The 26,931-nt window shown below is 41.5% G+C and overlaps 1 protein-coding gene across 1 annotated transcript in view; it reads left to right on the top strand.

The window, feature by feature from the left end:
• Positions 1-26,931, top strand: part of LOC119655796 (neuropeptide CCHamide-1 receptor-like) — a 725,610-nt gene that overhangs the window by 400,463 nt on the left and 298,216 nt on the right. The gene's annotated exons all lie outside the window — the stretch shown is intronic.

Raw genomic sequence — 26,931 nt, 5'->3', positions numbered from 1 at the left:
CCGTGTGTATTCGAGAAAACCCCCGCGCCGACTCCATAGGCCAGCTATGATCCGTCCGTAAAGAATACCGTGTCATAGTCTTGCAACACGCCGCCGGTCTTCCACTTTGCCCTGGTTGGAAGGTCCACAGCAAAGTTTCTCGTGAAGTTCAGCTTGCGTGTGACATAGTCCGTGGGGGATGCCCAGATTTCTCGAGGTATTTCATCTAGAATGTTGCTGTGGCCATAGGACTTCGCTGCCCAGCATCCGGACTCACGCAGTGTTACGGCACTGCACGCTGCAACATATTTGATGTGGAGGTCAAGGGGGAGGAGATGCAGGAGTACATTGAGAGCATCTGCTGGACAAGACTGCAGAGCCCCCGTAGCACCTGCACACGCGGTTCTTTGAATCCTATTAAGCTTCGTTCTATTGTATTTCTTCTTTAAAGCCTGCCACCATACAATAGATCCGTACGTCAGGATCGGACGCACTACAGCGGTGTACATCCAGAGAACCATCCTCGGCAGGAGACCCCATTTCCTGGCAAAGGTTCTCTTACAGGCATAGAAGGCTATACATGCCTTCTTAACCCTCAGTTCTATGTTCAACCTCCAATTTAGCTTAGGATCCAGGATTACACCCAAATACTTCACATTAGAGGAAAGAACCAATCTTTGTTCATTCAGCCGTGGTAGATGGAATTCAGGTATCCTTGTCTTGGTGGTGAATAGCATCAGTTGCGTTTTGGTTGGGTTTATGCCGAGTCCGCATCTTGCGGCCCACAGGCACACCTTTCGCAACGCTCCTTCCATAATGTCGCTCATAATGGACAGAAACATCCCAGATACTAGTATCACCAAGTCGTCGGCATACGCCACCACCTTCACCCCGCTGCTGTCTAATGTACGTAAAATTTTGTCCATTACTGTTAACCAGAGCACCGGTGAGATAGCACCACCCTGGGGCGTGCCTCTGTTCACAGCTCTGGTCAAGTGGTTGCCTCCCAGATCGGATTGGATTATCCTGGTACTCAGCATGGATATAATCCAATGCGTGAGATACCCCTCCAATCCAATACCGGTCAAGGCTTCCTTGATGGCGTTGGTACTGACGTTGTTGAAGGCTCCTTCTATATCCAAAAAGGCAGCAAGGGTATACTGCTTGTACTGCAGCGACCGCTCAACCGTGCCAATTACCTCGTGGAGGGCGGTTTCCGTGGATTTTCCTTTGAGGTAGGCATGCTGGGACTTAGAGAAAGGCGTTCTCTCCATAATCGTCCTTAAGTGAATGTCCAGGACGCGTTCTAGGGTCTTCAGCACGAAAGAGGTCAGGCTGATTGGTCGAAAGTCCTTCGCGGACTCATGACCGCGCCTGCCCGCTTTCGGTATGAAAACCACCCGTGCGCGCCTCCAGGACTGCGGTACGTATCCTAAAGTGATGCAGCTCCGGTAAATCTCAACAAGCCACGGCACAACCCTTTCCTGCTGCTTCTGTAGCATGACTGGCATTATGCCATCTGGGTCCGGAGATTTGTATGCGGAGAAGCTGTTTATAGCCCAGCCGATCCTATCCCCGGTAATTACCGATTTGATAGTCTCGCACAGCTGGGGTTGCCGCAAACCCTCCAAGCGAGATTCTGACTCACAGTCCTCCTCGCTGGAGGGAAAGTGCGTTTGCACCAGCAGCTCCAAGGTTTCACTAGAAGATTCGGTCCAGGAGCCTTCCGACTTTTTGAGGAAGGATGGACTCTTATGTTCCTTGGACAGAATCTTATTGAGCCTCGCGGATTCACTAGTGCTTTCAATGTTCTGACAATAGTCTAGCCAAGACCGCCTCTTGGCGGTCCTGATGGCCGACTTGTACTTCTTTAGGCAGTCCTTGTATGGCTGCCAGTATTTTTGCCTGTAGCAGATGTTGAAGATTTCTCTGGTCAACTTCCTGAGACCAGAGAGATCTTCGTTCCACCACGGTGGCAGGGTCTTTTTGCTGTACTTAGCAGGGCACGAGACTTTGAAGGCGGTATCAAAAGCCTTCTCCAGAGCCCCGACCTTTGACTCCAGTTCGTTTGTCGTGCCAATCCTACCAATTTGCGCACCGGAGAGTTTGTTCTTAATTACCTGACCAAACTTTCTCCAGTCGATCCTCCTGGGGTCTCTAAAGGGCTTGGAGACCTCTGCGGCGAGATCTAGACTGAAGAGTATCCAACTGTGGTCAGAGAAGGATCTCTGGTCAGACACTCTCCAGTCCTCCACCCTAAGAATCCCGTTGTCGGTTATTAGGGTGATATCAAGGACCTCTTCCCAACCGTCACAGTTCTCCGAGCAGGAGAAATGAAAGGTTGGTGTACTGCCCCTGTTACACACCGATAAATTTGAAGTAATAATAAAATCAAAGAATGACTCACCCCTTTCGTTGATTTCAGAGCTGCCCCAAAGCGTATGCCTTGCATTTGCGTCGCAGCCTATCAGCAGGTTGGCTTTCTTTGGTGTTATGGTGTTCATCAGATGTTGTAGTTCTTGTGGCGGAGCTGATCGGTCGTGAGCCATGTACGCCGAGGAAATATACACGTTCTCTGCCCCCACCTGCTCCAGCTTGACCACAACTAGGTCACTGGAACTCAGGTCCGGGCACAGAAAAGCGTGCAGACTCTTCCTCGCAAGAATACATGCTCTAGGTTTAGCCTGATCAGCGTCTCCTGTGCTGTGGAATAGATTAAAATATTTGTTTTGGAGCCCTTTGATGGTTCGGTCGCTTCCGACCCAGGGCTCCTGTATTAATGCAATGTCGATGTCTTCCTCTAAGAGGAAGACGAGCAGATTAGCCGAGGCACACTTCGAGTGCTGCAGATTTATCTGCGTTACCCTCAGCATGATCTGCTTGCGTATTTCAATAATAAACAATGCTATCAAGCTGAAGAAAATACTACGCACGTTCAACATGTTAATAAATATATGATGAAAAATTCGTATTTGTGCGTTTATCCAGTTCTTCACAAAAAAATTCTAAAAAAAGCAAAGAAAAACGGCCTTCACATGGGATGACCGCCTTAAGCGTGAATTTTTGATTTTACGTCTCTATACAATATTTCCAAGAAAGTTTTCTATCAAAGTGTATCCGTAGGTATTTAACTTCATTCGATTAGGGTATAACAATGTTGAGGACAATTTCCTTTTCGCAAAGTTATCGCACAAGCTTCAACTCGTTGATTTTCATCCACCACATTTGAAGCCAGCTTTCTACTTCCCTTAGATGCCATTCTAGTCTCAGAGGAGCTAGTTTTGGGATTGCATGTGAACTTAAGATTGGCGTATCTTCAGCAAAGGTAGCCGTTGTAGTTAGCCTGCTAACAGGGAAATCTGCTTGTAGATAAGGTACAGTATACATATATAAAAAGGATTGTGGGAATAAACACGCAGTAGTAGTTTGATTTTATTGATAAGGCCAACCTTTTTGAAAACTTGCGCCGTACCTAAGAATACTGCTGTGCAATATCTTATTCCTTTCCCCCGCAATAAACGCTTGGTGCTTATTGAATATCCAGGAAGGCCAAATGACAATAGGAGATCGATTCGTCCTTTTTTCAAGTAGGCTGTGAATGCTTTGGCTTTGTACTCATTAGTTTTAGCCCAATTTCCTACAGTAGGGTTCAGCGGGGACTCTCTGAACATTGGCCTATTTATCTTATAGCTGCAACGTATAGTCACAGGAGTTATAAGCAGACGAATGGGTGATTTTCTTAAAAATTTCCATAATTAAGCCATTTCATTCATTTCAGTCATTTGAAGGGTAACATAATGAGGCAATTTTTGTCAACTTTGCAGCTTTGTAAGTTTAAGTTACCGTTACGGTATTGCAATTGAAATTTAGATGAAAAATCGATTTTGAAATTCATTTACCATTTAAATAGTTATATCTTGGAAGTGATGATGACCTCTGCAATTGAAAAAATACACTATTGTTGATTTCCTCTTTGAGCGTTCACTAATTTGTGCAGAATTCATCGAAGATAGTTCTTACTGTGAACTTTGTTTTGGCCTTCGCTTTTCACTACATCCACAAATTGCACTTTAAGACGAATACATGGGGATGGCAAATTAACGCAAATTAAATGTGTGTGGCAGCCAGAGATCAGCATATTTTGTTTTATTGGAAGATAACTGAAAAATACTTTTTTGATCTTAATAAAATGTACCACATACGTTTTATACTATCATAGTATATTTTATTTGAAATGAATGCAAATATAATTGAAATGAAAATATTTTTTTAAGGCATATTATTCCCAATTTTTCCCGACTATTTTACTTTATTAAATATTTAAAATATTAAAAACGTAAAATTTCTTTAAGCAAGAAAATCCCTGCTTATTTTAAGCTTTCTGCAGTATCTCCCTTCTTAAGCCCATTTTTGTTTGGATGTTTCCATCATCAAGTGAATGCAGACTTAGGACTTCCCAATCCCTAAAGAAATTGTCCAGCCTTGGGCAAGCTTGGGTCGCACCCTCGTCGTGTTTTGTGAATTATAAAGGAGAGAGTATAACATCTACGAGCCGCTTCAGTCACACTGCTCCCAGGGCTGAGGTGAGGCAGGGTCTGATGAGTTGCCTCCGCCCTAGTAAGAAACTGTAGCGTTTTCGTCCCTCTTTTAATTTTGGAACCTTGGGTGTTAAACCCAAAAAGAGGAGCCCGGAGACCATCAAGAGTGAGAGCAAGTTGCTCTGAATTTGGTCCCGTCCGGCGTCAAGTGGATGCGGACTTGACACTCCCCAATCCCTAAAAAAAATAATTTTTTATTATTTAATTTGAATTGGTTTACTGCCATTTTTATTATCTTGGAAGCAACTGCACAATTAAGCAGCATTTTGTTCAGTACAATACTATTTATGTTGTACTCACAATATTTCCCAAAAATATTGTGTCTGGTCCGTTGAGTCGCCTCGTTAAAATCTCAATTCATATTTGCCTGTCATTCCGACAGTAATATTATACTAGAAAGTCTAGCCAGTAGTTATATATCCTTAATAACATTGATTATATGGCTATCATAGACCTTATCTTTGTCATAGCATGTCAGGCAAATTTAAACAAATCGCTGCCGAATTCTCACAATGCGCTCAAACTAACCCCATGATTTTCTGAGAAGCTTGTACGCCACTTCCACTGCTGTACAACACGTAGTTATAGGCGAACCATTGGTCGGTCATCTTGGGATAGTGAGCTTCATTGGATGGCTTAGCCAGCAATAAAGTTGTCGTTCTTATTTAAAGTGTAATTTATCCAATGCCGCTTCCAATTTCTAATCATCGTCTGGCCCGTACGCTGATCAAGTTCTTCATTAGTTTCTGTCCTAGGACAGAATACCTCATGATATGATGCAGGGCGAACAGCCTGAACTTGATGTTGGGGTTAAGATTCGTCCAATCTATTCCATATTTTGGACAAAAGAGCGAAGGCGAATTTAGCGCAGTTAATGCGTCCAGCGGCGACAAGTTCAGTGCCATTGTCGCAAAAAACCAGATTTCCTAGGTACACAAATTGATCAACGATGGTCTGTCCATATTCTGTCCTTTAGTAAAGGTAAGAAAAGTGTGATGACCCGTTATCTTGAAATAGCTCATATTCTCTGCCGGCAAATGCCATAGTGACACGGAAGCAAAGGTAAGCGATCACTCGAAGCCAGTGCCAGAGCTTCTTTGGTTGCGCGCATTTAGGAGAAAACTCCTTAACTGATGGTGTTATGGTCCATCGGATTAGACCTCACCTTTATCAAGTCGCTCTTGAATTGCATTCAATTATTCATTCAAGCTATCCTTTTCCACTCCATCGGAAATCTCCCTTGATACGCACCGCTGCAAAATTGTGATACTTCCTAAACCTTCCTCACCTAAACCGTGATCCGACAGTCAAGACCTTGTGAAGAACCGATAACCAAGTAGCGTTGACTAAAAGAGGCAAAAAACAGTCAACATAGAATTGCCTCGAGATCTTAAAGAGGAAAACTATTTTAATGCTGAAAAGAATCTGGTTACGGTCGCCCCTTTAATGGCGTTTCTTAATAACTACAAAAATTAGTTGGAGCTTAAGAATAAACTCAATTTCTTCCCTGGTTATTGCAAGAGGTGATTAACAGGTATAGAAATTTTGGGTTAGCAAGCTGAAAATTTTGAAACTTGATTACTGATTCAGATAGGGACTAACCTCACACCGAAGACTTTCTGCTATCGAAAATAGATTATGATTGGAATGTGCGCATTTTCCTCCTTAACGGTATCAAGGGTCCCCAGAATGCTTGCTTTCTCCAGCTCGAGGTAATTCCAACGATTTAAAGCCTAAGCGAAATAAAATGGTGGAATTCTTCAGAGTGCTCTTCTCCCTTTTGCTACATTCATGACAAGGTACTTTTGTACTTTGGAAAGCCAAGTGCTAGCAGATGCGAATCTGGTGTCGGTTTGTTTTCGATGCAAACGCGCCACGCACTGTTTTGACCTGGAAATTGGTTTCGAACGGAATTCTGAATGCAAGATCCCGGTCCAACTTAGGAGCATCGCAACTGTACATTGCAATAAACCAATTGAGACTTAAGATATAGTGAATAAAAATGCCTTCTACGACGCGCAGTTCAGGAGAGGCTTCCTACGAGTGACATTGTGATCGTTATCTGGATACCCCTTGTAGGATACAGCTGTCACTGGACATTGGGAGAGCTATCTTGCTTATCGGATAGCAGAAATACTGACTAACCCGCCTCAAAATATCGGGTGTTGCGCAGATCGTTAGCTGCGCCCCGAAGGGCCATTATAAGGTCTGGTTAACTATGGAATCGTGGAAACGGATTGATGAACGGAAGCGATTGAAGGCTCTATCAACCACTGCGAATGATGGCAGGCGTGACATGCTTGAACTTCAATACCCAGCGAAATGCCGGGAAGTTCAGCGTAGAGCGCACCGTGACAAAAGGGAATTTATTATTGCGCTGTTTAGGGAAGTGGAAGATGCCACAGAGCGCCTTGACTTCAGAAGCGTTTACAGCATTAAAAAAGAGCTTGCATGCGGTGGAAAATCTTTTGAGGGTCCTGTGAAGACCGTTATCGGTCGACTTCTCCTCCACGATGACGAGCTATTGTACCTAAAGTTACGGCAGAGCCGCTACCTCTCCTTGAGAGAAAATCCTGGGAATCCTAGAACCGTTTTGAGTGTGACAATGAGAGGGGAATCGGCATGCTCCCTGCCGTTGCAAAGATAATAGTTAAAGTAAGCCTGGAGCGAAAAAGAACATCTTGAAGGTTTGATCGACAGAGAGCGGGCTGATTTCCGCTCTCGACCTGCACTGGCCACATCACCACCTTATGGATCATTTTGGAACAGTGCATGCAGTCATCGATTTTAATAAAGCTTTCGTTAGCGTAAACCAGGACGGTGTCTGGAATGCTCTACGCAGGAGGGGCATTCGGGACAAACGAATAGCTATTATCAGAGCGACATATGATGGCGACTAAATTTGACGTGCCGAACCGTGGGAAAAAAAAATTTGGTTATTCTTGCTGGTGCCATGTAGAGTGTAGTTGGTTGGTTTCTATGTTTTCCGAATTTCAGCTTCGTACATTCGTTGGTTATCAGGTAAGTTTCCTTTTCAAAATTCCAATAGGTAATATGCTGGCTTGAAGAATGCATTCCATCCTCGCAATAGCTGAATCCCAATGGATTTTTTTTAAAAATTGAAAATTGAGAAACAGTGGGATTCTGAAAGGAAGTTGGCGAGCAAAGGGATAGATGTCGTGCAGGGGTAGCCGAAAAGGCAGGGAATCGGTTTTATGAGCTAGCGGTGCATAGTTTTCGATATTGTAACGGCGTTAATCAAGTTTTGGTAAATTTCTGCATGCGTGTGAGGCGGAAGGATAAAAAGCGAAAACATAGTGTACCAAGAGGGCGTGATTAACGAACGTCAAAGAGGTACTTGCTTTGCTGCCGCTGATGTGCATTTCTGCAGTTTCTTGCTAGAACAATCGTATAGTGATTTTGTGGTGGAGTTCTAGTTTCCAGATGTGGGAGGTCCTATCTTGAGCCAAGACAATATATTAATTAAACCTAATTAACCGGCTATAATGTAAATATCTGCAAAACATTATCATTTGGATATGTAGCAGTTTCAATATTTACTTCAATTCGGTCGGGAAAAGTATTTGAATAAACAAAGTGAAATTATAACTAAAATAAGGATGAAGTTTATTTTTCTGCCCGCCTGACAAAGCGTTTGAATCTCATGAAATATGCATCCTCACAGACTCATATTGACTTCATAACAGCTCTTTAAAAATTTTGCGGGAACGGTTCTAGCAAGTTAGTCGATGCAATTTCAAAGTTGGTGGGAACTTTCCATAGAGTGAATAAAGAGGAAGTTAGTTGCAAGTGATTTCAAGTAAACTTTGAAGAATTACTAAAGTGGCAAAGTTTGTAGCTCCACTCTTGTTTACACACTAAAGAGTCGAGAAAGTGTTATGAAGGAGGAAGGACTGTTATTTGCAGCGAGTTTAATGATATTTAGTTGGTAACGGTTGATGAGCACATTACACGTACGGTTGGGGTTTAAACTTCTCGCTTCATTGTTTTCTCTAATTATTTTATTGCATCTTATAAGTATTTAGCATGGAACAGACAATTTTGATGGTTCCCGGTGGAAGGTTATGGAGAATATCCAGCGAGAGCCCCTCTTTTCCTGGGATATTAAGAACTTTGCAGAATGGTGTACTCATACATAGTTTCAACCAAACTACGCGACCCGCTAGGACATCTAAAGAAATGGTAAAGGACTTCGACACAATTCTTCGAGCTGAACTGAAAACTACCACCACCCTACTAAATTGCATTTCGTCAAGTGTCCTATATGTAGTTCTCCTTCTTCTTTACTTATAAACGCTCAATATAGTTATTATGATTGATAGCCACTACAAAAACATATGCGTAGTAAGGCGTCTTGTTAACTAACGAAAAATCAACCTTGTTGCTTGGAACGTGGCGATCATTTGAAGTTTTCCGGTCCTGCTATATGACGAAAGTGCAACTATTAACTACAGCCTGCGGCTCATATCAGTAAATTGGATGATCTTTGATCATGACATCTGCTTACTCTCTCACCAAATCATAGATCGGTTACAGAATACACATGATGCCATCATCATAGAATTTGGTCTGCAGAAACTACATATATCCTTGATGGCTGAAGTGAAGAAGTGCTCAAAGGTGGAGATTCCTCTAATTATCTGATTCGTACTTTGTGCCAACCCTTATACCAGCAATACTGCACTCAATCTAGCCTGAAACCCTTTATTTATGTTTTGTTTTTATTTAAGCTATTGTTAAACAGTTTAAATTTGTAAATTAGCATATATATCTGAGTTAAAGAAATGCAGCTTAACTAATTTTCTTTAACTCCCATTCAATTCCTGCTAATTATCAGTAAAAGTTGAACATAAAGGTAGGCTGAACCCCACTAGGACGCGTTCTACTAATATCAGAACTTAAGGAGAAATAGCAGGTTGAAATAACTTTTTATCCCTCCCTCCTAGCAAATCCCGGCTGCAAAGCGTTTTGTTCAGGGATGTAAAATCCAATTTAATATAATTTATTTATTGAAATGCATTTCAATTCCATCGATAATTTCTCGGACATTAATTCAAGGTACCGGTCGCAGAAAGAATTCAACCGAAAAAAAAATTACTTCGAACCCTTCTTACGCTCATCCTAGATCCGCAAAATATGTTTCGCGCTAAAGTACTACTCACTACGAGCAACATATAAATGGAACCATCGTGTACCCAAATATTCTTCTATAAAAAAGCAACAAAAACCTTCCATATCTAAATCGCCGAGCTTTCCGTTCATTGGGATTCTTTAGGCGTTTTCTTCTTGACAAACCTGACGCCTTTAAATGGTCTTTAAATCTAATAGTGTTTGCTCCAGCATTTGCTTCCTAAGTATTTTTCAATCTACAGAAACGAATGACCGGCCAGGATGTCGCAATTGAGCTAACCTTATCTTATTTATCTCTCTTTCCGGCGTGGAAATTTTGGACTGCTTGGTCGGGTTTAAATTGTTAATAATTTCAATTATAGATCTTTAAATCACAATAACGTTGTCTCGGCTTCATTTACTTTTCTTTGGCACAAGAAGTAACTTCGATTTTTATTATGGTTTGAATATGCTTCAGGTTGGGGCTGCATAATTCGGCAAGTCCTCAAACAACCTCCCAGCGGTGGCTGCTGGAGACCAGCTTCGGGCTAGCCAAGAGTGTTTAGGGCCAGGCTGGGAGTAGGTTCATCCAACTGACGATAATTTGCTTGACTGCTGATATTGCTGCTGGGGCAAGCGAATATAATGAATGAATGAATGAATGAATGAATCGAAAAAACAGGTCGGGGTCTTCTCCCCTGCACTGGAAAACGTATATATAGAACACCGAGCCAAGGTGGAACACTATACCATGAAATATGCATGGCCAATGGGGGGCGGGGGAATTGGTCTCTAGCATCTCCTGGATAGTAAAATGAAACACGGAAGATACGTTCTCTGCTTTGAATCTTCCTGATTGATTTGTGGATTCATGTCACCGCACGCGCCTACGAGGCGTATAGTTCAATTTCAGACCATACGACGAGGGTTGCATGCGACCTCTGGCTCGCATCTGGTTGCCGAAAATTCGTATAGATAACAAGTTTGTCCAATCCCTGCGTCTTTTGGACGACAGGTGGTATTCCAAGCGAACAGTCAATCTTTTCTGCTCCGGATAAATGAACTGAACGGGCACTGGAAAATAGGAACTATAGAATAACGCTCCGCGAAACCGGACGGAAATCTTGGTCCAGTTGAGGTCGCCAACGAGCCGCGGGAGGAAATGAAGATCGACGATCCGTCAGGGACTGAGAAACCTGCTACCCAAGTTTACCATATTGAGGGTAGTGCAGGTAAATCTGCAGCACTCGAGGTGTACCTCAGCTAATCTGTCGGTTTTGAGGAAGTCATCGATGTCGCCTTAATACCGACAATGTAGAACAATTTATTCCACAGTACCAGAAACATTGAACGGGACAGGCCTACAGTACGTATCCTCGCCAGGAAGAGCCTGCATGCTTTTCTGTCTGTAAACCTCAGTTCCAGCGTCTTTGGTCAAACTGGAGCAGGCAAGAGCGGAGAACGAGTATATCCCCTCGGCGCGATCAGCTCGATCAGAAGAACTACAACATTTGACGTCCACCATCGCATCAAGGCAAGCTAACTTGATGATAGACCGTTACGGAAATGGAAGGCATGTGCTTTGAGGTAGCTCGAATATCAATGAACTAGATGAGCCTTCCTTTGACTTTATTGTTAACACAAACCTATCAGAATATAACAGAAGCAGTGCACCAACCTCCCATTTTCCTAGCTCGGAGATCGGTAACGGATGGGAGAAGATCTTTGTTATCACCCTGTTAACCGACAATGGGGCTTTGAAGGCGGAGAGCTGAAGAGTGTCTGACCAGAGATTTTTCTCAGATCATAGTTAGATACTTTTCAGTCTAAATCTCGCTGTGGAGGTTTCCAACCCTTTCAGAGTACCGTGGAGGACCGACAAGAGGAAGTTTGGTCAACAACGAATTGATGTCAAAAGGATCAGGAAAAGGCTATCGAAACCGCTTTAAAAGTCTCGTCTTCTGCTGGATATAACAAGAAGGCATTGCAACCGTGGTGGAATAGAGATCTGCCTAGCCTCAGAAAGCTGACCAGAGAGGTCTGTAGCATAAAAAAAAGTGATGAAAGTCGCCCGTCAAGACTGTCAGAAAACTGTCTTAGCTGGACTATTTTCAAAACTTTGAAAGAAACCGCCAGCGAGACGCAGTAATCGGCAATTACTGAGAACTAAATCAGCAGAAGAGCTTCTCTGTATATAAATTACCGAGCTAGCTGGAATTTTAGAACTCAAGCGGTACTTTTCATTCTACTAAATTGAACTGGATTTATTAAACTAGACAAAAAATATTATAATAAAAATTATTGTTAATTATTATTATGCAGAAGTGAAGTGCTCATTTCTTTTTTCACATTCATAATTAATTCAGTTTCTTTAAATCTCAATATCAACTCCAATCAAAAATGAAAAATTAGAAAACCTAATCCGCGCTCGACAATTGCTTGGAATAAAATCACAAAAACAGCTAAAAAGGGCTGTGCCGTGGTTTGTAGAGATTTAGCCCATATGCACCACACTCATGAAGTCGCGAGCGCGTGGTTTTCATGCCAAAAGCGGGCAGATGCTGCCATTAGGCAGGAAACTTTCTACCAACCAGTCTAATCTCTTTAATGTTAAAGACTCGAGAGCGCACCCTGGACATCTACAATTATAGTGCGAGTGAACTTTTCCAAGTCTCATCACTTCGCAAAGGCAAATCCACAGGAACTGCTGTTCAAGTGGTAATTAACGAAGTAATCAAGCCTTATCTCGGAGTTAACCACTTGACCAGAGTTGTCAGCGGAGGTACACATAACGCCATCTTCCCCGTGCTCTGGTTGATAGTGATGGACGAAAGTCTACGTATATTGGACAGGAGCAAAGTGAAGGTTGTGGCGTTTGCTGACAACTTGGTGATATTGGTGCATGGGATGTGTACCTTCGTTATGAGAAAACAAGTCGAGTAACCGTAAGCTGGGCGCTTTAGGTATGAAAGGTTTTCTTTGCTTCTTCTGTGAGTATATTTAAGTGTAGAACTATCTCATTTGTACGTAGCCCGTTATGTATATGCATTTAGCATGTCTGACTACCCACTTTAGTGTGATATTGATAGTCAGTTGCAGTAAATTTACCAGGTAAAGTCAACTTTGAGCTACTGTAACTTTGTTACTAATGGTATGATTTTGATCAAGCTTGGGGATAATATGCTTCATATTATATTTTATAACACTAGTAACTTTTATAACTCTGGGATAGGCTAAAGGGGGGGTTTTACTCAATTTCCCCAAAAATAGCGTAATATACTATTATTAACTTAATTTTAACGGATATCAATATGGAGAGTATTTTGATGATTTCAAAGTATTTTTATGATTTTTTTCAGATATTTCGGTTGGGTAGTTTCTGAGAATGGGTCCGTTAAAGAAATCATCACTTTCGACCCCTCACACTCCCCGCCTTTCATATAAATCTCAAAACTAAGACTGGCTTCGAAAAGTACTAATTGAGACCTTTCATTTGATACCCCACATGACTATGTTCGATGAAAAAATTTTTTCACTCGCCCTTTACATGTATGGAGACCTCCCCCCTAAATCTCAATGTAGAAGGATATCACTCACTGCATGTCTGGGGGTCCATAATTCTCATCTTCTCACCAAATTTCGTGCTAATCGGTCCGATTTTAACAAGGTTTTGTTTAACCTTAAAAAGGAACGAACGTTTTGAAAGGAAAGACCTGTGGGTTGCCAGATGCGGATTCAAAATAAATCCAACCAAAACGCTACTGATGATATGTATCATCATCCATCTATTCCAATGTAAAGTATTTGTGTGTAATCTTGGATTTTTAGTAGCCATCTACGCCTTCAAGCGGACCTCTGCAAGGAAATGGGGGACTTCGGCCGTGGATGATTTCCAGATGTACACAGTCCTTCCTTTCTAACGTACGGTTCTGTTGTGTGGTGGCAGGTGATGGAAAAAGTAGAATGAAGCTTAGTAGGATTCAAAGAGCAGAGTGTTCTGCCCGGCCAAATGTTCTCAATATGCTCCTGCACTTCCTTCCCCTGGACCTCTCCACTAAATACGCTGTAGCAGAGCTGTCACACTACGTGAGTTCGGATGTTTGGCAGTGTAGTTCTGTGCCGATAGCCACATTTTTAAGAAAGTACCTCGGTAGCTCTAGCTGTTCCCAATGGATTACCCCACATGCAAACCAAACTTCGCAGGGAATTTCGTTAGAGACTTTTCGGACTTTCGAACGATCATTATATCATGGATATACATTGAATAACTTTGACTAATCTTTTTATTTAAAAATATTATAAAGTTATATTACAAATGGGCGTCCAAAGAAATATATTTTGCTTTTTACGTTTTGCGGTGACCAGAATTAGGGGAAACTGCATCATATGAGGTGACAGTAAAAACTGGTGTCCGTTCGAAGGAATTTGAAACTATTTATTTTTCACAAAATGGCGGACAGTGAAAGGAACTTTTTCAACATTTAATTTTTCAGCTGTAAAACGGCCATTTTTTATAGAAAAAAACCAAACAGTTAAACACTACATTTTCATGCATTGAATATGCCTACCAATTTCAAAAAGACCAGTTCAGTAATTTCCGAGTAATTTTGTTCAGAGGTTTCAAATACGTCATTTGTAGAAAAACGTGATGAATGTTTCAGCTTTAGGTCGTTTACGGTGAGGATTCTCCTCTGCAAACGAACAATATTCAGTCAGTTTTATTTCGGATGTGAAATTTTAAAAAATTAAAAAAATTGATTTTTTGGAAATATTCACATCCTCCTAGTTGGCCGGAACACTTAAAGCTACGCTTCCCTAGGTTCCTGGAACTTAGAGGGAAATGAGCGAGCTGTCGCACTGTCCAGACGGAGCACCATGCTATATGTTATAAAATTTTTCTGCTCATGTTAACCAAGTCTGGCTAACCACCTTGACCCTTTGCTAAACAGCTAACCACTTCATTTACTTTTTCATTTAAGTGTTTATCCTAACAGTTTTTCTTTGGTCGGTCACGTTTATTTAATCTATTGACCGTCCTTCCGCTTTGTTCATAGTCAGTCTCGCTATCATAAAAAATTTATGCTTGAGTGAGATGTAAATGTAGCGACCAAGCTGGTGATGTGGCTTGAAAATATCTGTAGTAGTTTCCGCGAAAAGTACGTCAACAGGCAGGCAGGCAGGCAGACTGAAAACTGATTTTAATAAGATCTCATTTTTACAAGAAACCTTCAGGATGAGAAACAAATTCAAACAAATTTACAAACACGAAGCCTTTCCAATACGTCGATGGTGGAATGGATACCGAAAAGGAGAATGGGAAGCTACAGAGCATCCATTTCATGTTGCGAGTAACGATAATGGGAACATCTTGTTAACTTCCCTCATTAAACGGATATTGTTATGAACTTAGCGTGCACAAGAACCTACATTATATTCTGAAGCAAACAATGATTCATCCAATATAGACAAGTATGACACATCCTTCAATGTTGAAAGCATAAAGTAGAAAAATGAGATTCAGTTGCAAAGTCAACGGTAAACACACAAAGAAGAAGTCAAAAAAAAAACATGGAATAATTAATTGAAATAGTTTGGAACTTGGAACCTGATGGTTTCTGGTATAACAGCTTTTTTGGTGTCCTTATGCGGGAAACGCTGATTGTACGACGGTTTCATTTATATGCAACATAAATCCTATTATGTACAGGGTGCGGCAGCATAACTTCCTTTTTTCAAAACTCAATAAAAACTATTGTATGCATCGGAAAATATTTATTTATTTTTTATAATGTAGGTACATGTCTAAAGTTTTTATTTACATTGTTTTGAAGATCAAATCTGTTAGGTGACGTCCCCCATTCTCCATATATTGCGTAAACCGATTTCTGGCGTTTGTCATGACTCTTGTTAGCAGCAGGTGTTATGTTGGCAATTTCTTCTTGGATGTTGGTCTTCAAATCTTGTAGGGTTTTTGGACGGTTCACATAAACACGGGATTTCAAAAAACCCCATAGAAAAAAATTACAAGGGGACAGATCGGGAGAGCGTACCGGGCATTCCAAATCGCCTCCAATTGAGATAAGGCGCTCTGGAAAGTGTTCCCTCAAAACAGCCATCGATGCTCTTGAAGTGTGTGCTGTTGCATCGTCTTGTTGGAACCAAGTGTCCCCCAAATCCAAATTTTCTAGCCGCGGGAAAAAAAATTCTGTAGCATGTTTACATACCGGTCCGAATTCACTGTCATTGTAACCTCACTTTCCTCAAAAAACCAGGGACCAATAATTCCAGCTGAGGAGATTGCACACCACACTGTGACTTTGGGTGAATGCAAAGGCTTTTGATGCAATTCTCGAGGGTTGGTGTCAGCCCAGTAGCGCATGTTTTGTTTGTTAACCGACCCACACAATTGAAAATGGGCTTCATCGCTAAAAAAAACAATAGCACCATCGGGAACGACAACAAGAAGAAGCTCACACGCGTTCATCCGAGAATTGAAGTCACGTTCTGAAAGTTCCTGCACTATCGCCATCTTATAGGGATGAAAATGAAGATCATCACGAAGAATTCTTCTCACAGAACGATCGGATTGTCCAAGGGCAGATGCGTGTTCGCACGCAGAACGCCGTGGCGATCGCAACATTGACGCTCTCACTACTTCAATGTTCTCAGGTGATCTAACGGGCCGAGGGAATCCAGTTCTTCCTTTTGTCGCACTTGCAGTTTGTCTCAATGTAGTGACCCATGTAACAATTGATTTGCGGTCTGAGACGGTAGCCAACGGGGCTAAATTAAGGCGATTCCGAAATGCATCCTGTGTTGCAATAACCGAACAATCGCTTGAAAAGTAAACCTCAACGGCAAAGACACGCTCCTCACTATTCCAACGCATGATGGCGACTGAACCGTGTCGGGACAAAACTTTACAGTATCCCTTCTTGAACGAGACCACTAGCGCTCCGCTATGACATAAACTAACTGAGTGGCGCGCATTTTAAAAAAGGAAGTTATGCTGCCGCACCCTGTATAATACTACATGTCAAGAATCATTCGTACGACAAGCTATTAGATAGTATTATATTTCAAGCTGACTGGGTTGATATTTGTATGCACGAATACGATAAATTAATGGAAACTAGTCGGGAAACCTAAAATTGGATGTTAGAGGTATGAAAGGCTTTACGCTTTCTTAAGTGAGAGACTCCAGCCTATGGCTATGAGCAATCAAATTGACCACACTGCAGTCAACAGTAGATTTATGAGATGTCATCTGATTGTTCGTATCGTCCTCCTCGAAAGGGATCACTCCCTGATGCTCGTTTACTTTTCATCGCTTTTTGCAGCACTGGAGCATTTCGTTGCCTCAGTATCAACACCGACTACCTACGAGTAAATGATTCAGATGCCTTTTAACAGAGGGCACGAAACAGTAGAGCTTCTTTGAAAGTGCTATTGGGAACTGAAACACATTTCATTAAATGGATAACGTGGGCACGTAGGCACTGAAGGTTATAATAGCTCCATCTGAATAACATACTATTATTAACTTTATTTGGATGCGCATCAAAATGAGATATACTTTTTATATCGACCAAATTGCATATCAATCAATATCATTTTCAAGAAAAGCTAAAAAACTAAAATATCCCAAAGAAAAGTTCGTATAAGCTCACCAAGAAGACTCTACACAGGAGGAGCAATTTCAGCGGCAAAAGGGCATGGAATTTCATTGTGCACCTTTCGAGTTGGGACGTCGTATGTAAGTGGCTTTGGTGTGTCAATATCGCCTAGATGGTTTCTTCATCTTACCCAGCAAGAAGCCGACGCATTCGAAAGATACATGATTTTAGATGCATCTATTTATTTGCTCCTTGCTTCCTAGGAGAGCAAACATGGATCTATTGCCGAGAATGTTGCACATGCTTGCTTCCACCAAGTTTTTTTAGAGAGGAATTTTGAAACATCATTCGTTCAGTAATTCCGTTAAAATCCATTACCATCAATTTGAAATGAATCTTTAAGGAACCTCTGCCTTTGGTTCTAACTGGGATGTGGCAAGCCATAAACAACTGTGCAATGTCTGTTGTTATGACTGTCACGTACTCGCAACAACTCGCAACCATGTGCTCGCAACCACGTGGGCGCACACCAATGCCCTGCGTCACATACACGGTACTAACCCCAGCCCTTATGCACAGAATTTTACTCGCGCAGCTCTCGCCGCGATCAAATGTATGCAAGACTTTTCCGTTTCCATAAAATTTCAAAGAATATGCTGAGAGTTGAGTCTCCCGTGTATAGCCTTGCTCACTTTAAATGATGATGTCATACATGTCTTACAGTGCAGTAAATTTACGTGAAATGCAAAACTTTTTCCTTCCATAACTTTGTTGATAATAGTTAAATTGCCTTCAAATTTTCAGAAGTATACTCTATATTATCCCTTATACTGGTACCCATTTGTGTACTTCTGTGATGAGCTTAAAGGGGGCTTTCGGGTAAATTTCTGTAATAATATTCCTTTATTAACTTTATTTCAGCAGATATTGGAATGGAATGTATTATATTTTCAAGCCTTTCGTATCTCGTATAGATCCACCATTGTGATTTTTTTCGTATTTTTCGGTTGCATAGGTTCTGAGAACGGGACCTGTTACGCTTTTTAGGGCACACATTTTGAGGCTTCATTCCCCTATGTTTTACCAAGTAAAAAAATAAATGATTTTCGAAAAGCGCTAACTATGCGCTTTCATTTGATAGCCTACATGTCCATATTCTATGAAACTCTACATACAATGGTGACACTTGCTGCAGTTTTTCAATTACTAGCAAACGTGGCCAATAACTGAAATGAAATGAAATGAAATATATACTTTGAGTGTTTAAACGGCAACTCACAAGGCAAATGGAAGAACAATACATATTTTGACATAGATTCGAATTTCGATGTAAACCATTTATGCCCATATATAAATTCGTATCGGTACATCACCATTTAATTTTTTTGATACCACTCGACATACTATATGTCTGTATATAAATTTTTTAATTTTTTTATGGGCATACCCTGTTTGTACTAAAATAAATGTAGTGTCCTCATGTAACCCCTTGGTAGGTGTCCCTCGATTAGGAGAGTTCTCTAGCAAGGAAAATAATAATTGGTGTGAATATCTTTACCCTCGCCGATCTTAATCTTCATAAAATAAAGTCAATTACCACATAAAAATCCAACAAGGCCTAATTCTATCGCTGTAAATCTTGAGCAAACCTAACAAGCACCTATAATTTTCGGAAACAGAAATAAATTTCACCCAGTAGACTTTTTTCCCCTGTAATGCAGGTTGAGACCAAAATCATGCAGTGGAATTTGTTTTTGATAAATCAGAAAGTTGATTATTTGACTTTCAAGTGAAAATGAGGTAGTACTTGCACGCAAGTGGAAATTATAATAACTTTCGACAACCACTCTGCAATTCTTCGGTAAAAATAAAATCCGCTTGGATAAAAATATGGAATTCCATTGAATCCGATCAGAAGCATTTGGTTATTATAATAATGTTACAATGTCGGAGAAAATCACATTCCAGGCTCCAGGGTACCGTATCTAATTGCATTCATTGAATTCATGGCAACAGAATATTCGCCAGTAACTGTTTATGGAAACAAATTGGAATTTTTGGTTTCAACTTAATTGTTGCCAATCCATTCCAAATGAAAATCCAATTAGTTTTCTGCTGTTTGGCTTTTATGTTCCGGAACTAAGAACTGCACGCGTTTGTATACAAACAGACGGCGAGCTTATATGTAGTACCATCTTTCATTAGAAATTCAAGTTGAATTCAATCGATATTTTCACTTCAGAAGGAAAACCCCCAGGGCGCAACTGTTCTTCGCTGCTTTTCGTTAAATGCAGCACAGTTGACAATGTCATTCAGAAATTTCGAGTATGCAGAAAAGGAAGTACATATTTCGCTCCGTTTGCTAATAAAATGCAGCTAGGACATGAGGAGCGCACATTTTAATGGAATTTCTCTCAAAATCGTCTGAGTGAAGGGTGTGCCTGGAGACACTTGCACTGCAGAATGTCTGGTTGTGTCTTTCAGCGCAAAATTAGATTTTCACTTTACCCTGACTGCAATTTCGGTTAATGGGCTAAATAAGAAATAAACGACTATGTTTGCCTCGTTTGCAAATACTTTATATGGACCATGAAACATACATACATATATCTCTCTCATTTTGAAGATTGCAGTGAACAGATTCATCTGTTTGTGGAAATCCGTAGCAATTTCCAATTTTCGTCATCTTTTCAACATTGGAGTGTTACGCCAGAAGGGGTTGTTATTTGTGGGTGTCTGAATATATTTGTATCTCTATTTCTCATGCCATCTTTGTTTCGTTAATTACTTTCGCATGCTTCCGAACCTGATTTTAATGCGAAATTCCATTTGTGAATTCAAAGAGCAATTAAGAACACAGCCACACAGGTAAATGGATGTGTAACGCGTAGATATTTATTCCAAACAATTCCAAATTGTTGGCCTCATTGAAAACATTTAAATTTCACTTGACATTGTCGGGAAATAGTTTCCCATTTAATTTATTATAATTTCCAAATATTTGTCCCAAATCTAGTTAAAGTAATCCTCACCCGGGCTTCTAGTATTTACTTTTAAGTAGGAAATTTGATGCCCCATTGAGATAGTAACGCCATTGGGAGTTGAAGATTGTAAATTTACTGGAAGCATTTCCTACTTCTCGTGAAAGGCTATCAAAAGAGGTAGAAGTTTTTGAGGCTAGCAGGCTGGCAGCCCCAACTTTTCTTGCCGTGTGAAGATAGTTTTTAAAGTTTTGTTTGCAAAACAAAACCTTATTAAAATCGGTTCAATGTCTATCTGTCCGTCTGTCCATCTGTCTGTCACGCGCACTTTTCGCAGAAACGGCTGTACCGATTGACACGAAATTCGGTGCAAACGTGGAAAGTATCGAGACCTAGACATGCAATGAATTACATCTTTCTACATTGATATTAAAGAGGTCCTCATGCATGCAAAATGGGGTGTCAATATATTCATGTTGGGTATCAAATGAAAGGTCTCGATTAGTACTTTTCGATGCCGGTTTTAGTTTTGACATTCCTTGGAAAGGCGGGGAGCGCGGGGTCGAAAGTGATGATTTCTTTAATGGACCTATTCTTAGAAACTACTAAACCGAAAAATCTGGAAAAATCATGAAAAAATTCCCCTACACAATGTCCAGGCCTCAAAACACTCCCCATCGATATCTGCTCAAATTGAGTTTATAATACTACGTTTTTGGGGAAATTGACTAGAAACCCGCCTTATGTTTACCCTAGGGTTATAAGTTTGCATCAATATAGACTAAAGAATGAAGCATGCTAACCCCAATTTGAATCAAAATCGTACTACCACTAACGACGTTATTTATCTTTACCGTGTACATCTACTGCAACCCCAAGTACTAAATATCAATATCACACTAAAGTGAGTAGTCTGACATGCTAAATGCATACACATTACGGGCTAGGTAAAAATGGGATAGTTGTGCACTCAAATATACTAAAACAAGAAACAAACAAAACCTTTCATACCTAAAGCGCCGAGCTTCTGGTTTCCCCATTCATTACAGGCGTAATACATACATACATCTTATAAAAGCAAATTTGGGAACGAATATTTTTGAAACCATTGAATTCAAGCCAAAATTTGTAAATTATGAATTTATTTTACAAGCGGAAATACTAAAGCACCATTACTAAAACTTTCTTCAAGGAGAATCTGTCAATCTCGATGGAATGGTAATTTTTTAATTGAGGCTTGCCTTAACTATAAATATGCCAATTCGAAGTGCAGGCAACTTAATAACTCTCTTCACACTCATCACATCTCTATTGTATTTACTGAAACAAACAACTGACTACTTCACCAGAGACCCGTCTGCCCAAAGTCAAGGAGGCTGCAAACCAAAAGCCAGAAAATACCTGGAAATAAAGAAGGACTAGACTCGACGGCTCCGCTCATTAACCCGACAGAAGGCAAGACATTTGCGGAAGTCCTTAGTGAAATCGGCTACAGGATGAAACCAGAAGACAACGGAGCAGAAATGTCTTCCATACGGAAAACGAGGGGTGGCGGAGTACTCGTCGAATTGGGCCCCAAGACGACTAGTAAGAGTACGTTCTGCGAAGCGGTCAAGGGGTTATTTCAGGAGAAGGCTTTTGTTTCTACACTACCCATATGCTCTCTAGAAATCCGGGATCTTGACTGCCCCACAGAAAAGGTTGAAGTGGAGGAGGTGATAAGAGAAGTAATCAATGCCCGGATAAGTACCACCTCTGTAAATGTTCGGTGCCAAAAACTCGCCGTGGTGGAAGCAATATGCTTGGAAACTACTTAGAAGCAGTAACCTCAGAATTGGATCATTAGTATGCAGAGTACGAATGCGGATGTTGCCCACCAAGTCCTACAGGTGTCTAGACTATGGACACACATCAGCAACTTGCAAGGGATCGGACAGGAGAGTAACATGCTGGAGATGCGACTAGATAGGTCACTAAGCAAAGACCTGCAATGAAAGCGAAAATTGCGTTCTCTGCAGCGATCGTGGCGCGTCTGATTAGAGCGTCGCACACACTGCGGGCTCGGGATGGTGTCCAATCTTTAGGACGTTACTGCAAAGGGTTAAGGCGCGAATGGTATTATCTGCATTTTATAAATTAACATACACCGAAGTGCAACCGCTCACCACTTGCTAGCGCAGTTCGCTGCGGAGGTAAATGCTGATCTAGTGCTATCAGCGAGCAATACTGAAACAGGGGCCCGGGTTCATGGCATCTCGACTTGTTGGGCACCGCCGGTATCTGGGTTCGAGACGACGTTCAACTTCGTGTTCTTACTTTCCCAAGGCCGAGTGAATGGGTTTGCCCGGATTCGGTCTTTAAGCATAACGTTTTTTAGCGTTTACTTAACGCCGTACGAGACGATGCCGGACTTTCGGCGGCGGCTTGATGCTTTGGAGAACGCTGTTTCGGACATGGAGGGGCCAATCCTTGTAGGCGATGATTTTAATGCTAGCGGCTTTGAATGGAGCATGCCTCAGCCGGACTCCAGAAGGAAACAGATTTTGGAAATGGCGGCAAGAACCGGACATGTAGTGTTAAACAGCAGATGCACACCAACGATTCGGGGGCGGGCTGTGAAGGAAGCATTCCTAACACCACTTTTGCGTCGGAATCTCTGACATCATTGGCGGACGGGTGGCCAGTCGTTAAAGACTTCTCGGCAAGTGATCACCAGTATATCGCGTTCGAAGTGGTTGACGCTACTTGCCGGCAAGCATCAACACGACGCTCCCCCTCCCTGTGGAATGTCGCGAGGGCGAACATCGGGAAGTTTACCAAAGCTCTTACTGGGTGATAGCGTTGCAGCTGACACCGTCATAAATTCATTGATGAACCTGATAACGACGGCGTGAGAGTCTTCCATGCCCCAGAGGCGCCGCCGCAGAAATTACCGACCTACGGAGGGGGTGTCATAAGCTCCGCAGTTTGACACAACATTTATACGACAACAAGTAGGCAAGCGCCATAAAGGCACAGTATAGATCAGCAAAATGGAAATTCCCCAGCGCGATAACAGCAAAGCTCGCGGCTGGCAAAACCTGGTTAACGACATGAATGAGGACCCGCCGGGACTTGGCTATAAATTTTCTACCTGGAAAAGCGGGACTCTGCGGAAGTTCTGCATACTAAATACCGACGAGATGGTCCGCATTGTACGGGAATTATTTTCCAGATATCCTGTACGGGTTGAAGACAATTTCGCGCAAAGTGTCGGGGATTGCCCCTTTCACAATGTGGGAGCTCGAGAAGGCGGTTCTCACTATGAAAAATAAGAAGGTGCCAGGTCCTGATAGCATTCCGGCGAAAGTCTACAAACTAGTGCTCCGCAACGGCTAGACTTGCTGCTTGAGGAGTTTAACACTTGCTTCAAGGAGGACGTTTTTTCTTGTCGCTGGAAAATGGCCGCGAGCCTGGCACTGATCAGCAAGGATCGCTGTCTACTCTTGACACTGAAGCGATCCGCCCTGCCGCGGACTTACCCAGGCACAGACAAGGAGGCAGATCGGGTTCAGAACAAGCAGATCCACAGTGGATGCTATTATGGAGATCGTAGATTTGGTTCATCGAGCCGAGGTACACAGCCGCCGATCCCGACGGATAGTGCTCTTCATAACGTTTGGGGGTAGAAATGCCTTCAATTCCGTAAGATGGACAGATATGCTTGGTACACTAGGAAACACATTTCACGTGCCAAACTATCTCTTGCGGATATTGAGGGATTATCTGAGAGACGGCTCCCTGCTCTATGAGACACTAGAGGGCCAAAAGAGGATGGCAATAAGGTTGGGAACAGCACAGAGATCCAACTTAGGGCCGGATCTCTGAAACGCTTCCCATGATAGTCTGCTGAGACGTCTTTGCGGCTCTTGTTACCGGATGCACTATTGAACAGGCGCAAAGCAGACTTGGCATATTGATGCAATGGGTAACCGGATGGATGGTTTCAGTCCTACGCTGGAAAAACCGAAGTAGTCATCTTGACCAGAAAGAGAATCTCGACCCTGTGTCCCATATCGATTGGTGAATTGACTATAGAGTTAAAACCAGCGGTTAAATACCTTGCTTTAATGCTCGACTCGAAGATGAGCTTCTTCGAGTAAATCACTTGTGTGAATACGAAACTATTCTCTTATTCGAATACGAATATTTTCATATTCATATTCACCGAAAGTTATCGCACGAATATATTCGTATTCGTATTTATGAATACAAATATGCCCAAATCTGTCGCAGATCCCATCAATAAAATTCAGTTCAGAAATTAAAAACTTCGTCAAAGAGAAAAGTTTCCTTGGAAGCATTCCAAGCTTAACTGTCAACAAATTAGAACCTTATACTGCGAATATCTGAAGGTAAGTTCGAATTCGGAGGAAATATGTTGGTGGTGAGTAGGCTGTTTAGATCTGGTTGTACGTCAGACTTCAACTTTTTTGCTGGTCGGGTTCCAAGTATTTTGTACATGAATTCTTGTGTAGCCCTTCGTGGCCCATATAACCGAACAAATAATGCCTTCCAGTTATCGTCAAAATTATAATTGCCTGATAGGGAAGAAGTTCTTCGAAATCACTTTAATGTCATATTTGCCATTAATTAGAATATTCTGAACTTTAAATTACATCTTGCGCTTAAATTGGCATCGGCCCTTTAGGTGGACCGTTTGCTGAATGGCATATATACAGAAATCACATTTTTGGTAATGATGTATTCAGAAACCATGAATTTGATTCAGTTTCTCGATCCCAGAGTATTTCAATTCCTACCAACCGTTACATCGGTTACTTTTGTCCGCCACGATTATCCCGAATTAGGATTATTGAGTGTTTTCACTAAGTTTCATAAGTGTTTAGAAAGGGGGTTAAAGGAATTGTATCTGTTTTGCTTTTTCCACAAGAACGCAAAGTACAGTCTGTCGAATACCATGCAAGGAAAATCCATGAAAAAAAATAGAATAAAACCCTTGCTGAGGGAATAACAAAAGAAATCCTATTTTCCTATGCAAGATTGAAATCCGGACATCTTAGGACTATTGAATAGTACTACATGCGTGTTTTTCAAGCTTTATGTTTCGATTCACTGTTTTGCCATATCTTGAATGTTTTAAAATATCAATGAACATATTCGTATAGATATTCCCCTCCACGAATACCACTTTACACCCGCCATCCACCCTGCGGCTGCCACCCGACCATAGCACTTCCTTAGTCATATATTTCACGTATTGCACGAAATAAAATTCATGTTAATGAAGTCAATATTTATGTCTTTGATTTGTATGTACATATGTATACTTGAAGCTTAGCAATCAATGAAGGTATATTTTTAGCCATCTATGAATGAAAAACCGTTCTTGGAGAGTTTAACAGAATAAAACACAAAACCTTTATACCAAAGCGCCCACCTTCCGGTATCCCGAATTGTTTCTTGCTAGACTTGATATTCCTCATATGTTACGTGGGAAGTAAAATGTATTTATTTAACCCTGTCTAGAATGTGTTCGACCGGTCTCTGCCGATCTCTCGATACCGGCATTTTTCGGTTCACCAAATAGTTTGAATACCAACCTGATCAAGACTCGAGAATCGGGGGTCTTTCTCAAATAGCAAACTTGGAAACGTTGGGTAATTTCAGCGGTATGCGTTATATGAATCCTTTTTCGAAGTTTGATAACGCAGGATTTCGTGAAGCGGGGCACAGAATCCACTTTCCGGAATACTATGACATCGTAAAAGCGCCCGACGCCAATCTAATGTCTGAACCAATACACAAAGCCTTGCTCTTCTTCAACATTTATCCCATTCGGGAACGGCGTTCCGTTTCGCTATTTTGCTGTGTCGTCCAGCATATCAAGCCACCGTTATTTCGGCTGGCATTTTGGATCGTTTCCTGTTGACTTGAGTGTTTGGACAATCTTGGCAAATAAAATCTAGCTGGCACGAGTTACATGAAGATGCCAGCGAACACGCCTCTATCGCAATTTGTCCATGATTTGTACATCCCCGTATCCATCATGGATTTCTTCATTTCGTATGTGATCATGGCGTGTTACGGTACTGGTCTAACACAACATTTTCATAGAGATAGATATTGTCTTCTATTTGTAGTTAAGTCTAAAACTGATAGACCAGTAGCTTAATCCAAACTACATTTTTATTTCATAGTGTATATATATATTTCGGGAGAAACTTATCGCCATCATCAGTCCAAAGCTACTTCATCTCCATTAGGCACCTTCCATTATCTTTTATAGTCGGGCAGTCCTCAGCTCCACAGAGGGTGGCAGGGTGGACGAAACTATGGTAAATTTTTGAGACTTCCGTCAATGCGTCGATCATAAGGAACGCCGTCGTACAACGATACTTCATCCTGGTTATGTTAAGCAGCTGGATAAAGCAATTTAATAACGCAGTTCTCCATTGACTGATGGCATTGATGCGATTACCCAACTTTCTAGGCCGGACAATTCCATGCAACCAGAACATGATTGGGCCATACCAAAGAAGCTTCACTATCGATCGAAATTTCTCTGGGCAATAAGAGATCAGTTTACAGCAATCTAGAGCAATGTATTCAGTAAAAATTCACTGA

This window comes from Hermetia illucens, chromosome 4 (genome assembly GCF_905115235.1).
Source record: "Hermetia illucens chromosome 4, iHerIll2.2.curated.20191125, whole genome shotgun sequence".
In the NCBI taxonomy this organism is placed as follows: domain Eukaryota; kingdom Metazoa; phylum Arthropoda; class Insecta; order Diptera; family Stratiomyidae; genus Hermetia; species Hermetia illucens.
This window is presented reverse-complemented; position numbering and strand designations above follow the sequence as displayed.